The 13889-nt window shown below is 45.8% G+C and overlaps 1 long non-coding RNA gene across 2 annotated transcripts in view; it reads left to right on the top strand.

Moving 5' to 3' along the window:
- LOC135982463 (uncharacterized) overlaps positions 1 to 13363 on the top strand; it is a 127153-nt gene extending 113790 nt beyond the window's left edge. Inside the window, exons 4-5 of one of the 2 annotated variants that reach the window (XR_010599837.1) lie at positions 10655 to 10734; positions 11755 to 13363. This is a non-coding gene — a long non-coding RNA (uncharacterized LOC135982463). The remainder of the gene's footprint in view (positions 1 to 10654; positions 10735 to 11754) is intronic. The other variant, XR_010599838.1, reaches the window with a different exon arrangement.
- The last annotated feature ends 526 nt before the right edge of the window (positions 13364 to 13889 follow it).

The raw sequence follows: 13889 nt of genomic DNA, 5'->3' as shown, positions 1-13889 counted from the left end.
TAACGAGTGGGGTACCGCAGGGGTCTGTTTTGGGACCGGCTCTGTTCAATATCTTCATCAACGACTTAGATATTGGCATAGAAAGTACGCTTATTAAGTTTGCGGATGATACCAAACTGGGAGGGATTGCAACTGCTTTGGAGGACAGGGTCATAATTCAAAATGATCTGGACAAATTGGAGAAATGGTCTGAGTTAAACAGGATGAAGTTTAACAAAGACAAATGCAAAGTGCTCCACTTAGGAAGAAAAAATCAGTTTCACACATACAGAATGGGATGAGACTGTCTAGGAAGGAGTACGGCAGAAAGGGATCTAGGGATTATAGTGGACCACAAGCTAAATATGAGTCAACAGTGTGATGCTGTTGCAAAAAAAGCAAACATGATTCTGGGACGTATTAACAGGTGTGTTTTGAGCAAGACACGAGAAGTCATTCTTCCGCTCTACTCTGCTCTGGTTAGGCCTCAGCTGGAGTATTGTGTCCAGTTCTGGGCACCGCATTTTAAAAAAGATGTGGAGAAATTGGAAAGGGTCCAGAGAAGAGCAACAAGAATGATTAAAGGTCTTGAGAACATGACCTATGAAGGAAGGCTGAAAGAATTGGGTTTGTTTAGTTTGGAAAAGAGAAGACTGAGAGGGGACATGATAGCAGTTTTCAGGTATCTAAAAGGGTGTCATAAGGAGGAGGGAGAAAACTTGTTCACCTTAGCCTCTAAGGATAGAACAAGAAGCAATGGGTTTAAACTGCAGCAAGGGAGGTCTAGGTTGGACATTAGGAAAAAGTTCCTAACTGTCAGGGTGGTTAAACACTGGAATAAATTGCCTAGGGAGGTTGTGGAATCTCCATCTCTGGAGATATTTAAGAGTAGGTTAGATAAATGTCTATCAGGGATGGTCGAGACAGTATTTGGTCCTGCCATGCAGGCAGGGGACTGGACTCGATGACCTCTCGAGGTCCCTTCCAGTCCTAGAATCTATGAATCTATGAATCTATTTCTGGGCACTTTAAGAGCCCTCATGTGGAGCAAGGCCTCATGCCTCTACCCTAGTAGGCAAGAAAATATCCTCCATGTTATAGGTGAGGTAATGGCGAAGCTGCACAAGGCCACATGTTGCAGAACTAGGAATAGTTCCCAGGTATCATCCACTTAGACACTGTGTCTTTGAGAAAGTGTCTAACAACTGTGTATTTGAGTATCATAAGCCAACTCCTCAACTGGAGTAAAATGGTGTCTAATCCTTGACTTCAGTGGAATTGTACTGATTTACACCAGCTAAGGATCTGGTCCCCTGACTGTAATTGCACTAACCAATACAGCACATTCCCTTCCCAGAGCCAGGAATCCTGATTCCCAACATTATGTTGGTCTCAAGCAAATACCCGTGTAACCCATTGGCAAAGTGTGTCACATATCTCTTTAGTGGCTGTTCCACAGAGAATCAAAACTTGCCACTGCTACCAGTTACTCCTTGAGCGCAAGTGGTAGAGATCTCTACTGGGTGCCTGAAGGGCCCAGAGTCAAAATGTGCTGATGGGGGAGGGAAATACATGCCCTCCTCATTAGTAGTGCTAAGTGGGAGAGTGGAGACCTCCGAGCATTGCTCATAGGTATTAGAGCCTTACACTTGTAAGTCACCAGTTTGAAGGGCCTGAAAGTTGTTCCCATCAAATGGATTTTTGGTGGCCCATACAGAAGATGAATTTGGTGGGCCTCAGTTCTGGCTTCCACATCACAAAGTCCCCATCATGCTTTGCACTAACTGGCAGATGCAGGGGAGGCCAAAGACTGGTCTCCCCACATCTACCAGCATGCTTCAGTGTGTGGGGGAAGCTTGTCCTGCTGCTGGCCTTCATTCACCAGGGCTATCAATCTGACATATTTCACTAGCATTAACTCTGCAAGAAAAAAATTACAATGAAAGTATATAGTCATATGCACTTTATTTACAAATATGCAAATTATGCTAATCAAATCATGTGCATATGATATTTGCATGCCAGCAATTAAACATCCCTATTTCCCCCCCCTGAAGGTAGTAACCATAGGTGCGGTCAGAAATTAGGGCTTGCAACTGAGCCTAGGACCATATAGCTTTGCCTCCCAACTAAGCAACAGAGGACTTGCAGCAGAATCACCTGATTGACCAGACCACTTGACTGGCTGGAGGAACCGACAGACATGCTCTTAAGCCCACCAGAAGCATCAGGCTCAGAATTTACACCCGCAGCTGTGATCGCTCCTGCTCCTGCCTTGTTCCCAGGCTTGGACCAGTCCAAATCCTGCCTGGCTCCTGTCCTGCTCCAGCCTTACTCCCCTGCTCAGTGTCTGACTCTAGCTTCGACCACTAGGCATGACTGCCCATGCCTTGGTCCATGACAGTTTGAGCAGCCCAAATAAAAGGGGGTAGCTTTCAGGATGAATCCTATGGAGCCTAACATCCCCTTGTTGGGGTTGGGAGACCCCTGCAGAATTTACAAACCCAGATTCGTGCCCTGCATGTGCAGAACTCGGCTTTCCAGATCCAATCTTTCCCCAGGTCTATGGAAAACTGAAGCTTCCTTTACCGGGCAAGCTTGACAGGGATCGCAGAAAGATCCATGGTTTCCTGAACCAGTGTCTGCTCCTGTTCTTATTATACCTGCAAACCAGGGTGGTCCAGGGTGAGGCTCATCATCAGCTTGCTGACCAGCAAGCTGCTGGCCTGGGCCTCTCTAGTACTGGAGAAATCTAGCCCCCTCCTGGGCCAGTTCAAGAATTTTGTCTGTGCTGTGGAGATAATTTTCCATGACCCAAATCAAGTGCACATGGTGGAAGCTGTGCTCCAGGCCCTGAGGGACGCCGACTGGCTACCAACTACACCACAGACTTTTGGTGCCTGATAACTGATACCGAGTGGAACAAAGTTGTGCAGTGGTACCATTTTTGGCTTGGTCTGAACAACAGGATCAAAGATGAGCTGGTACAGGTGGAAGCTCTGACTGATTGGGATGCCCTTATCGACCTATGCCTAAGACAGACAATTGCCTGTGGGAATGCCAACAGAAAAAGAGGGCAGTTCCCCAGCTCCTACCTGGCTTGTCAGCAGTAGTCCGAAAACCTACCATACCCACCCTGCAGCCTGAGCCTATGAGCTGGATATGACATGACCTCCTCTCTCACTGATGCAGAGAAACATCAGTTCTGGGCATTGGGTCTATACCTCTACTGTGGAGGTGCAGAATATTTTGCTTTGAGTTGTCTGGCAAAGGGCTGATCTGTTTCTTGGGTGAGAAAATGCTAGGTTCCAGCCCCAATATATGGGTCTGGGCAGGGCTGGCATTCCCCCCCACATCCCTCCCACTCCTGTCCACCACCCCTACACTTGTCCTCAGATACCTTGACAATATCTAATGAGTGCCCAGCACACCTTTGGCTCCTGCTCTGTCCATGACACTCCTGATGACAGAGTCAGCCTGGGAGCACTGATGGACTCTGGTGCTTCTAGTAACTTTATGGACCTAGAATTTGCCCTAAAACATAAGATCCTGACACACCATAAGTCTATTCTTTCTCTAATAGAAGCTGTTGGCAGTTTTCTCCTATCTTCAGACCTGGTCACACAAGAAACTGCACCCTTGGAGGTCACCACTCATTGGGGGTCATCATGAGTCCCTCTGGTTTGGTTGGTCCATTCCCTGCACTTTCCAGTAATTTTTGGTATCACATGGGTTGTCATGCATGACCCCCACATCCTTTTGGATTCAAGCACAGTGCATTTTAATTCCCTGTACTGCCAGCAGTCCTGTTTGTTCTGAGCCCAGTTGCAGGTTAGTGCTTCTCCCTAGTGTGACTCCAAGTGAGCCCAGCCCAGCCCCCCTGAGGACAAGAACAAAATTGTCAGACACATAGATTAACCTAATTTGTTGGAAGAGTCAACATGTTTTTTTGTAAAGGGAAATCATACCTCACAAATCTACTAGAATTCTTTGAGGAGGACCAAAAAGCATGTGGACAAGGGGGATCCGGTGGATATAGTGTATTTAGATTTTTCAGAAAGCCTTTGACAAGGTCCCTCACCAAAGGCTCTTAAGCAAAGTAAGCTGTCCTGGGATAAGAGGGAAGATCCTCTCATGATTGGTAATTGGTTAAAATATAGAAAACAACATGTTGGAATAAATGGTCAGTTTTCAGCCTAAAGAGAGGTAAATAGTGGTGTCCCCCAGGGGTCTGTCCTGGGACCAGTACTGTTTAACATACTCATAAATGACCTGGAAAAAGGAGTAAACAATGAGGTGGCAAAATTTGCAGACGATACAAAACTACTCAAGATAGTTACGTCCAAAGCAGCCTGCGAAGAGCTACAAAAGGATCTCTCAAAACTGGGTGACTGGACAACAAATGGCAGATGAAATTCAATGTTGATAAATGCAAAGTAATGCACATTGGAAAACATAATCCCAACTATACATATAAAATGATGGGGTCTAAATTAGCTGTTACCACTCAAGAAAGAGATCTTGGAGTCAATGTGGATAGTTCTCTGCAAACATCCACTCAATGTTCTGTAGCAGTCAACAAAGTGAACAGAATGTTGGGAATCATTACGAAAGGGATAGATAATACCATATTGCCACTATATGAATCCATGGTATGCCCACATCTTGAATACTGTGTGCAGATGTGGTCTCTCCATCTCAAAAAATATATATATTGGAATTGGAAAAGGTTAAAAAAAGGGCAACAAAAATGATTAGGGGGTATGGAATGGCTGCCATATGAGAAGAGATTAAGACTGTGACTTTTGAGCTTGAAAAAAAAGATGACTAAGGGGGGATATGATAGAGGTCTATAAAATCATGACTGGTGTGGAGAAAGTAAGTAAAGAAGTGTTATTTACCCCTTCTCATAACACAAGAACTAGGGATCACCCAATGAAATTAATAGGCAACAGGTTTAAAACAAACAAAAGGAAGTATTTATTCACACAATGCACAATCAACCTGTGGAACACTTTGCCAGAGGATGTTGTGAAGGCCAAGACTATAACAGGGTTCAAAAAAGAACTAGCTAAATTCCTGGAGGTTAGGTCCATCAATGGCTATTGGCCAGGATGGGCAGGGTTGGTGTCCCTAGCCTCTGTTTGCCAGAAGCTGACAATGGGTAACAGGGGATGGATCACTTGATAATTACCTGTTCTGTTCATTCCCTCTGGGGCACCTGGCATTGGCCACTGCCAGAAGACAGGATTCTGGGCTCAATGGACCTTTGGTCTGACCCAGTATGGCCATTCATATGTTTTTCTGACTTCAGAACATGGGGACCCAGTTTGAAGGGATCCCTGCTGGCCTCAACAACCATCCTAACAGCCTTTGGGAGTACCAGGCAAATACCAGGACTTTGACAGGAAAAAGGCTTAACATCTTGCCCCCTCACCATGCTATGATTGCCCTATGGACCTCCAACCTGAAGCCCAGGTTTTCTTTGGGTGTATCTACTCTCTCAATGAACTGTAACTGCAGGCACTCAGACTATTTCCCAGAGAACTTGGAAAAGGGTTTCATCCACCCTTCCACATCCCCAGCTGGGCTAAGAAAGATGGCTCTCTGTGCAGAATCCCGTGTAGATTACTGGGTGCAGAATAAAATAACCATCCAGAATCAGCAGTACCCCCTGTTGCTTATGAATGAACTCTTTGCAAGGCTTCGCTCCCCCAGGGTCTTTATCAAACTAGGCCTATAAGTTGGTTAGGATTCAGAAAGGGGTCGGGTGAAAGACTGCTTTCTGCATCCGGTATAGCTATTTCGAATATCAGGTGATGCCCTTTGGGCTGTGCAATGCCCCAGAGACCTTATGATGTTTTATAACCAGTATTTCTAGGGACATGCTAGAGCAGTTACTGGTGGTATACTTTGACAATAGCCTCATCTTTTCTGAAGTCCGGACTCTTTGTAATCAGTGTGTGCACAGAATCCTGGAAAGGCTTTGCCTGAACCATCTCTGCGCGAAATTAGAAAAGTGTGAATTTGGTCAGAATATGATTGAGTTCCTAGGTTATATTTCTCCCTGGAGAATAACTATGGATTCCCGGAAGGTTGCCGCCATTTCAACCTGGACACTTCTCCCACACTATCTCCTCACCTCCAATGTACATGTCAGCCTGTGGTCTCCTGTGTAGTCAGGCATAGCATTCTCACTAGGCCACCATGCCTGACATCTGCCAGTCTCTCTTCCTCACCCCGTTGCGTGCTGCCCACAATGAAGAATCTCAGATCTTGGATGGGCTTGATAGCAGAGGAAACGTCTGATTTCACTTCTGAGAACTTTTTTCTCCATATGCAGAAGCCTTTATGTAAACAGATTGGGGGAAAGGGGAGATTGGTTTGTCTATTGCTCTTTGGCATCTACGAAACCTGTTTACTCATCTTCATTTGGAACTTTAAAACAGCTCTTTCAAGAATAAGAGACTGCTCACCAGATGCAGGTCAGCAGCAAAGTCCTTCTCCACAAAGCCAAATTCCTGATCGCTGCTGCCATCACAACAATTTTAAGGTGGACTTTTCCTTCTGTGACCATATTTAACACTTGACCCTGGTTTGTTTTTTACAGTCTCTCAGTGGCTTCCCTTGTAAGAGGGGTAGGCAACCTCCCATCCCATTGCAAATTTCAGTATAAAATTACCAGTTGGTTCCTACTGGTTCCAGTTAGCAACTAGGGTTTGGAACATGAGCAACTAGTGTATTGGTCTTCCTGTTCCTGAGACTCCAATAAAAACCAATAGAGACCAGCTGAAGGATCCTTGTTGAGTCTACTGGAGTTTCCAATGGATCTGCTAGCTAAAGGTAGCGTCTTACAATATGGCTGGTTGCCACCATAATATTTAATATGGAGGTGTGGCCTACAGAGTGTCTTTGTGAAATGTGGGCCTCTCTTGGCTCAAGCTACAGCATGGTGTGCATTGCCTGCTGGGACCTGTTGTCCCCATAAGCCACCCTTCACCTGGCTCTAGTTTATGCATATTTGATGCAGCCCTCAGACCTCTGGCAGGTGGCTAGTGCAACCCTTAGCTGGACATTTGGGCACTCCCTTCCTTATGGTAAAGAATTTGAAGCTGCACTGACTTCTTCTGGCTTCCATCTGCAACTCAGCTGCTGTGGAAGATGTGGGGAGAGTGGGAGGGGTGCTTGTGAGCTGCAGCTGGAACTAGTGGTCTATGGAGTTGTGCTGCTTGCCTCAAACCCACAGGCAGCATGACAGACACACAAAGGGAGCAACTGGGGTTCTCCAGAGACTCCCAGGCAATGCACATAAAACTGACTCATCTCCGGCTGCCAAAAGGCTCTTCTGTCAGATGGAAAGAGCTGAGCTGTGACAGTTACAGCAGAGAATACAGTAGCAGCAGCACCTTGTCCTCTTCGTGTGCTTTCATCACTCCTCTCTGCTACAGTTCACAGCTGTTTTGCCTCCTAGCCAATTAAAACCATGCCCTGGGTTGTATTCTTTGTTTATTGTTTTATTTCTGGCAGTTCTGGTCCAATTTCAACTGTGGTTTATAAAGAGAATCAAAAACTACCCCCTCCCCCCCAATTCCCAGACTTAATCTCCACATCAGCTATTTTCCACAAATAGCCATCCATATGTATTGATGTGGGCTGTGTGAGAGAGAGAGAGTTGGGGGCAGGAGACAAAATGCAGAGTCTCAGAAGAGATTAGTGTGCAAACACAGCAGTCGGGTTTTCCTGGAGAAGGCAAGATGCTGGAAGTTCAGTATTTCCCCTTCACTGGTGATTGATGGTCTCTGAGTCTTGTGGGGGGATTAGAATTCTGCATTTTGATTCACTCTTGGCAAGTCTAAAGCTAACGAACAGTGTCCCTGAGATGTGAAATCAGGCCTCAGTGGACTCTCAGAAGACACGTCTATCTCTTGACTTTGCAAATATGCCTTTTTAACATACATTATTATCTATAATGTTTAATAATCTCTTATACACTTATGGGCTGTAGCACTTCTCATCCCCAAGCGCTTGATAAATGACTATAAAATGAGTAAATGCTGCACATAGTGTTTCCCCAGGCTTGGGCAGATTAGTGCAGATTAAATTCTGCACTAATATGCCTGAGGCCATGAATGTTCCATTAAATTTTACTGACTTCCAACAACTCTGCTGACAATATTTTTGTGCTCCTTGTGCAATACAAAATATTTTTAAATCAACACTACCCTTTGTGTGTGAACATTCAATATAATAATACAGTGTGCTCAGTGCTGTATAAGGAGTGGACAAGGTCCCTTTCCTGAGGAATTTACAATCTTACATACATTTTTTTTTTATTATTTATGTGGAAGCCCAATTTATGGGACACCTTTGAACTTTTGTCTTGGGAAATTTTGGCTTGAAAATGACCAGCTAGACTCTGAAACCAAGGGGGAGTGAGTGAGAGTGTGTGTGTGTGTATGTATATATATATATATATAATGTGTGCGTGTATATGCAATATTTGAAGAAAAGTTTCAAAAGATTTGTGAGTTACAATTAATTAAAAATGTAACCTCTGACATTTTCCCTTTTGCATAGACCCCTCTAGCTCACAAATATCTTGTTTATTAGTCTTCAAACTTCCCATACAGTGAAATCTTGTTGGAAACTCATGAACTAGCTATATATGAAGAAAATAGATTATATGAAGTAAATAAGCAACGTTATTAATGATTTTGTTGGTGCCCTATACTGCTCCAATTGATTTCAATGGAAATTGCCTGATTCAATTCCCACTGTTGTCAATAGAAGTTTGCCACTGATTTCAGAGGGAGCATGAGTCGGCATTATATGTGTGTATGAACATATTGCCCTCTATTCAGCTGGTTAACTAAAAGATTTAAACTAAAAGCAAAGGGGGTGCTACCCCTCCTCTCTGTGGCTTGGGTAAGTAACATTCCTCCATGGCACCCTTCCCTCTTGATGGGCGCAGTGAGCATTCACCTTTTCTTCCAAACCACTGTTGGCTGGCGGGTTGTTGGTGAGAAAGGACATAAAGGTCTGTTCTGTATGAGATAGTGAAATTACGCACCTCCTTTAGCTTTGAGAGGTAGGTTCTGTCTGCTTGCCGCTGTAGGATAAGAATTCTAGACCCAGCTTCTCAAGGGTATATATGGCTCGTCATAGCAAGGTAGCAACCTCCTCAGAGTTAAGGTTACAGCTAGAGGGCCATTATGAGGTTGCTTTTGATCCTCTTTGTAAGAAAAAGAAGGAAGAAAATAAAATTCCTCACACTTGCACATTTCTACAATTAAGTTTCGTTGGCAAAAGAATATTTTCTGAACATTTTAAATGAATTGAATAGATACATTTTGCAATTAAAATACTTCAGATGGTCTCCTTTTAAAAATGTGTGCAAAGTGCCTATTATCTCTCCCTGCCCAGTTAAACTGCATTATATCACACAATGTACAATATAGGTAGATTTTTACAATGGCTTCTGCAAGAGGCAATTTACATGGTCAGGAATAGTAAATGTTTAATAAATTGCCGTTATTTGAAAACTAGACACGATTCTTCATCAATAAAGCCAAAGAAGGATCAAGTATTAATGGTGAATATTTTTGTTGGTGGTGTCTGAACCAGTCCAGACTCCTTTTCAAAAGAGAGAGGAAACTCTAGGCTCTAGTAAAATGATTCTTTCTCTTGTGTTTCCCACTAACATGCCCTCTTGATCTAGGACAAAGTTCAGAGTTCCATTTTTCAAGATATGGCAAATGAGGGACAGAAAGCTTAACGTGAGAAAGATTAATAAGACATTTTAGGGCAGAGGGGGAAACAGAACCTGCTCTCTGAGCCCAGGTCTACACTATGAGTTTAGGTCAAATTTAGCATTATTGGGTCAATTTAACCCTGGACCTGTCCACACGACCAAGCCTGTTTTGTCAACTTAAAGGGCTCTTAAAATCGATTTCTGTACTCCTCCCCGGCGAGGGGTTTAGCACTAAAATCGACCTTGCTGGGTCGAATTTGGGATAGTGTGGATGCAATTCGATGGTATTGGCCTCTAGGAGCCATCCCAGAGTGCTCCATTGTGACCACTCTGGACAACACTCTCAACTCAGATGCACTGGCCAGGTAGACAGGAAAAGCCCCAGGAACTTTAGAATTTCATTTTCTGTTTGGCTAGCATGGTGAGCTGATCAGCACAGGTGACCCTGCAGAGCTCATCAGCACAGATGACCATGGAGTCCCAGAATCGCAAAAGAGCTCCAGCATGAATCAAATGGGAGGTACTGGATCTGATCACTGTATGGGGAGAAGAATCCATGCAGGCAGAACTCCGTTCCAAAAGATGAAATGCCAATATATTTGCCAAAATCTCCAAGGGCATGATGGACAGATGCTACAACAGGGACACACAGCAGTATCACGTGGAAAATTAAGGAGCTCAGACAAGCCTATCAAAAAAACAAAGGAGGCAAATGGTCACTCCGGGTCAGAGCCCCATACATGCCGCTTCTATGATGAGCTGCATGCAATTCTAGGGGGGGCCCCTACCACTGTCCGTGGATGCCTGTAAGGGGGGAGTCTCACACAACAGAGATGAGGATTTTGTGGATGAGGAAGATGAGGAGGAGGAGGAGGTTGAGAATAGTGCACAGCAGGCAAGCAGAGAATTCTTTCTCCCCAGCAGCCAGGAACTGTTCATCACCCTGGAGCCAATACCCTCCCAAGGTGGGCTCCCAGACCATGAAGCCGGAGAAGGCACTTCTGGTGAGTGTACCTTTGTAATTATAATACAGGGTTTAAAAGCAAGTGTGTTTAATGATTAATTTGCCCTGGAGACTTGGGATGCATTTGCAGCCAGTATAGCTACTGGAAAAGTCTGTTAACGTGTCTGAGGATGGAACGGAAATCCTCCAGGGACGTCTCCATGAAGCTCTCCTGGAGGTATTCCAAAAGCCTTTGCAGAATGTTTCTGGGGAGGGCAGCCTTATTTCGTCCTCCATGGTAGGACACTTGACCACACCAAGCCAGTAGCAAGTAGTCTGGAATTATTGCAGAACAAAGCATTGCAGCGAATGGGCCCAGGCTTTGGTGGCATTCAAGCAACATCGGTTCTTTATCTCTCTGTGTTAGTCTCAGGAGAGTGATATCATTCATGGTCACCTGGTTGAAATACGGAAAATTTGTTTAAGGGGACATTCAGAGGTGCCCGTTCCTGCCAGGCTGTTTGCCTTTGGCTGAAAAGAAATCATCCCCGCTGTTAGCCATGCAGTGGGTAGAGGCCCGTTCATGCTGAACTGTTTGTTCACGTTTGGCTGACAGGGATCTTCCCTGATACTAACCACACGGTGGGGGTTGGGGGTGGGTGAAGCGATCATTCCAGAGAATTGGGTGGGGTGGGGGGGGTTGGGTTGTGCTGCACCTTTACCCTAAAACCGCAGGCCCTTCTTTTAAATGGCCAACCCAGCTGGCTTTGCTTGGTTTGGGAAAGGAGGGCGCTGCTGTTTGAAACCATTCCCACATGTTATGAAGGTTGAAGAAGCCAAAACCCTTTGCCTTACCATGGCTGCCTGCAAGCCAAATTCTGTTGCCCAGCCAAGCGTGTGTGATGTCTCACACCAAACCGGCAGGCGCTCAATATAAGAGGCAAAATGCGACCTTGTACCAAAAGCACATGTGCTATGTATTTGACATGCTATGTCAGTGTGAAATAGTCTTCCCTTTGTTCTCTAAAATGCTAAATGCTAAATTTTTAAATACTACTCTCCCTTTTTTTCCCTCTCACAGCTGAAAATGTGTCTACGCTCCGCCTATCCTCTCCGTCCCAGAGGCTAGTGCAGATTAGAAGCGGAAAAAACGCACTCGCACTCGAGAAATGACGTTCTCAGAGCTCATGGAGTCCTCCAGCACTGAAACAGCCCAGCAGAATGTGTGGAGGCAAACAATGGCAGAGTCACGGAAAGCATTAAATGAACACAATGAGAGGAGGGAGGAGCACGCTGAGAGGAGGCAGGAGGCAATGCTGAGGCTAATGGGAGAGCAGCGTCTGGTGGAGCTGCAGGAAAGACAGCAGGAGCACAGACCGCCACTGCAGCCCTGTATAACCGCCTGCCCTCCTCCCCAAGTTCCATATCCTCCTCACCCAGACTCCCAAGAATGCGGGGTGGGAGGCTACGGGCACCCAGCCACTCCACCCCAGAGGATTGCCCAAGCAACAGAAGGCTGGCATTCAATAAGTTTTGAACTGTAGTGTGGCCTTGTCCTTCCTTCCTCCCCTCATCCACCACCCCACCCAGTGCTTCCCTCCTCACCCACCCTTCCTGGGCTACCTTGCGAGTTTCCCCCCTATTTGTGTGATGAATTAATAAAGAATGCATGATTTGGAAACAATAATGACATTATTGCCTCTGAAAACAGTGATAGAAGGGGGGAGGTCGGTTGGTTTATAGGGAAGTAGAGTCAACCAAGGGGGCGGGTTTTCATCAAGGAGAAACAAACAGAACTGTCACACCGTAGCCTGGTCAGTCATGAAACTGGTTTTCAAAGCTTCTCTGATGCCCAGGGTGCCCAGTTGTGCTCTTCTAATCGCCCTGGTGTCTGGCTGTGTGTAATCGGCCGCCAGGCGATTTGCCTCAACCTCCCACCCCGCCATAAATGTCTCCCCCTTACTCTCACAGATATTGTGGAGCACACAGCAAGCAGCAATAACAATGGGAATATTGGTTTCGCTGAGGTCTAACCTAGTCAGTAAACTGCGCCTGTGAGCTTTTAAACATCCAAATGCACATTCTACCACTATTCTGCACTTGCTCAGCCTATAGTTGACCTGCTCCTTACTACTGTCCAGGGTGCCTGTGTATGGTTTCATGAGCCATGGCATGAAGGGGTAGGTTTGGTCCCCAAGGATAACTATAGGCATTTCAACATCCCCAACAGTAATTTTCTGGTCTGGGAAGTAAGTTTCTTCCTGCAGCAGTTCAAACAGACCAGAGTTCCTGAAGATGCGAGCGTTATGCACCTTTGCCAGCCATCCAACGTTGATGTTGGTGAAACATCCCTTGTGATCCACCAGAGCTTGCAGCACCATTGAAAAGTACCCCTTGCGGTTTACGTACTGGCTGCCAAGGTGGTCCGGTCCCAAGATAGGGATATGCATTCTGTCTATTGCCCCACCACAGTTAGGGAACCTCATTGCAGCAAAGCCATCCACTATGACCTGCACATTTCCCAGAGTCACTACCTTTGATAGCAGCAGCTCGGTGATTGTCTTGGCTACTTGGATCACAGCAGCCCTCATAGTAGATTTACCCCCTCCAAATTGATTCCCGACTGACCGGTAGCTGCACATAGTGCTCTCATCTTGGTATTCTTGCGCTTCAGGGCAGGGGAAAGCAAGTCACAAAGTTCCATGAAAGTGCCCTTACGCATGCAAAAGTTTTGCAGCCACTGGGAATCATCCCAGACCTGCAACACTGTGTGGTCCCACCAGTCTGTGCTTGTTTCCCGGGCCCAAAATCAGCGTTCCACGGCAGGACCCTGCCCCATTACCACCATGAGGTCCAAATTGCCAGGGCCCGTGCTTTGAGAGAAGTCTGTGTCCATGTCCTCAACACTATTGTGATTGCGCTGTCATCGCCTCTTCGCCTGCTTTTGCAGGTTCTGCACATACTGCAGGATAATGTGCGAGGTGTTTACAATGCTCACAACAGCAGCAGTGAGCTGAGTAGACTCCATACTTGCCATGGTATGGCATCTGCAGGAGAGCAGAGTTGCAGCGGAAGCGGTGGATGACGACGGCTGCAACGAGAATAGATATTTATACAGATGGATTCATGGCACCAGGAGAGCAGAGTTGACCTGCGAGGTGGATTCATGGCAGGACCTGCGAGGTGTATTCATGGCACCAGGAGAACATAGTTGCA

The sequence above is a fragment of the Chrysemys picta genome, chromosome 3 (genome assembly GCF_011386835.1).
Source record: "Chrysemys picta bellii isolate R12L10 chromosome 3, ASM1138683v2, whole genome shotgun sequence".
Classification (NCBI taxonomy): domain Eukaryota; kingdom Metazoa; phylum Chordata; order Testudines; family Emydidae; genus Chrysemys; species Chrysemys picta.
This window is presented reverse-complemented; position numbering and strand designations above follow the sequence as displayed.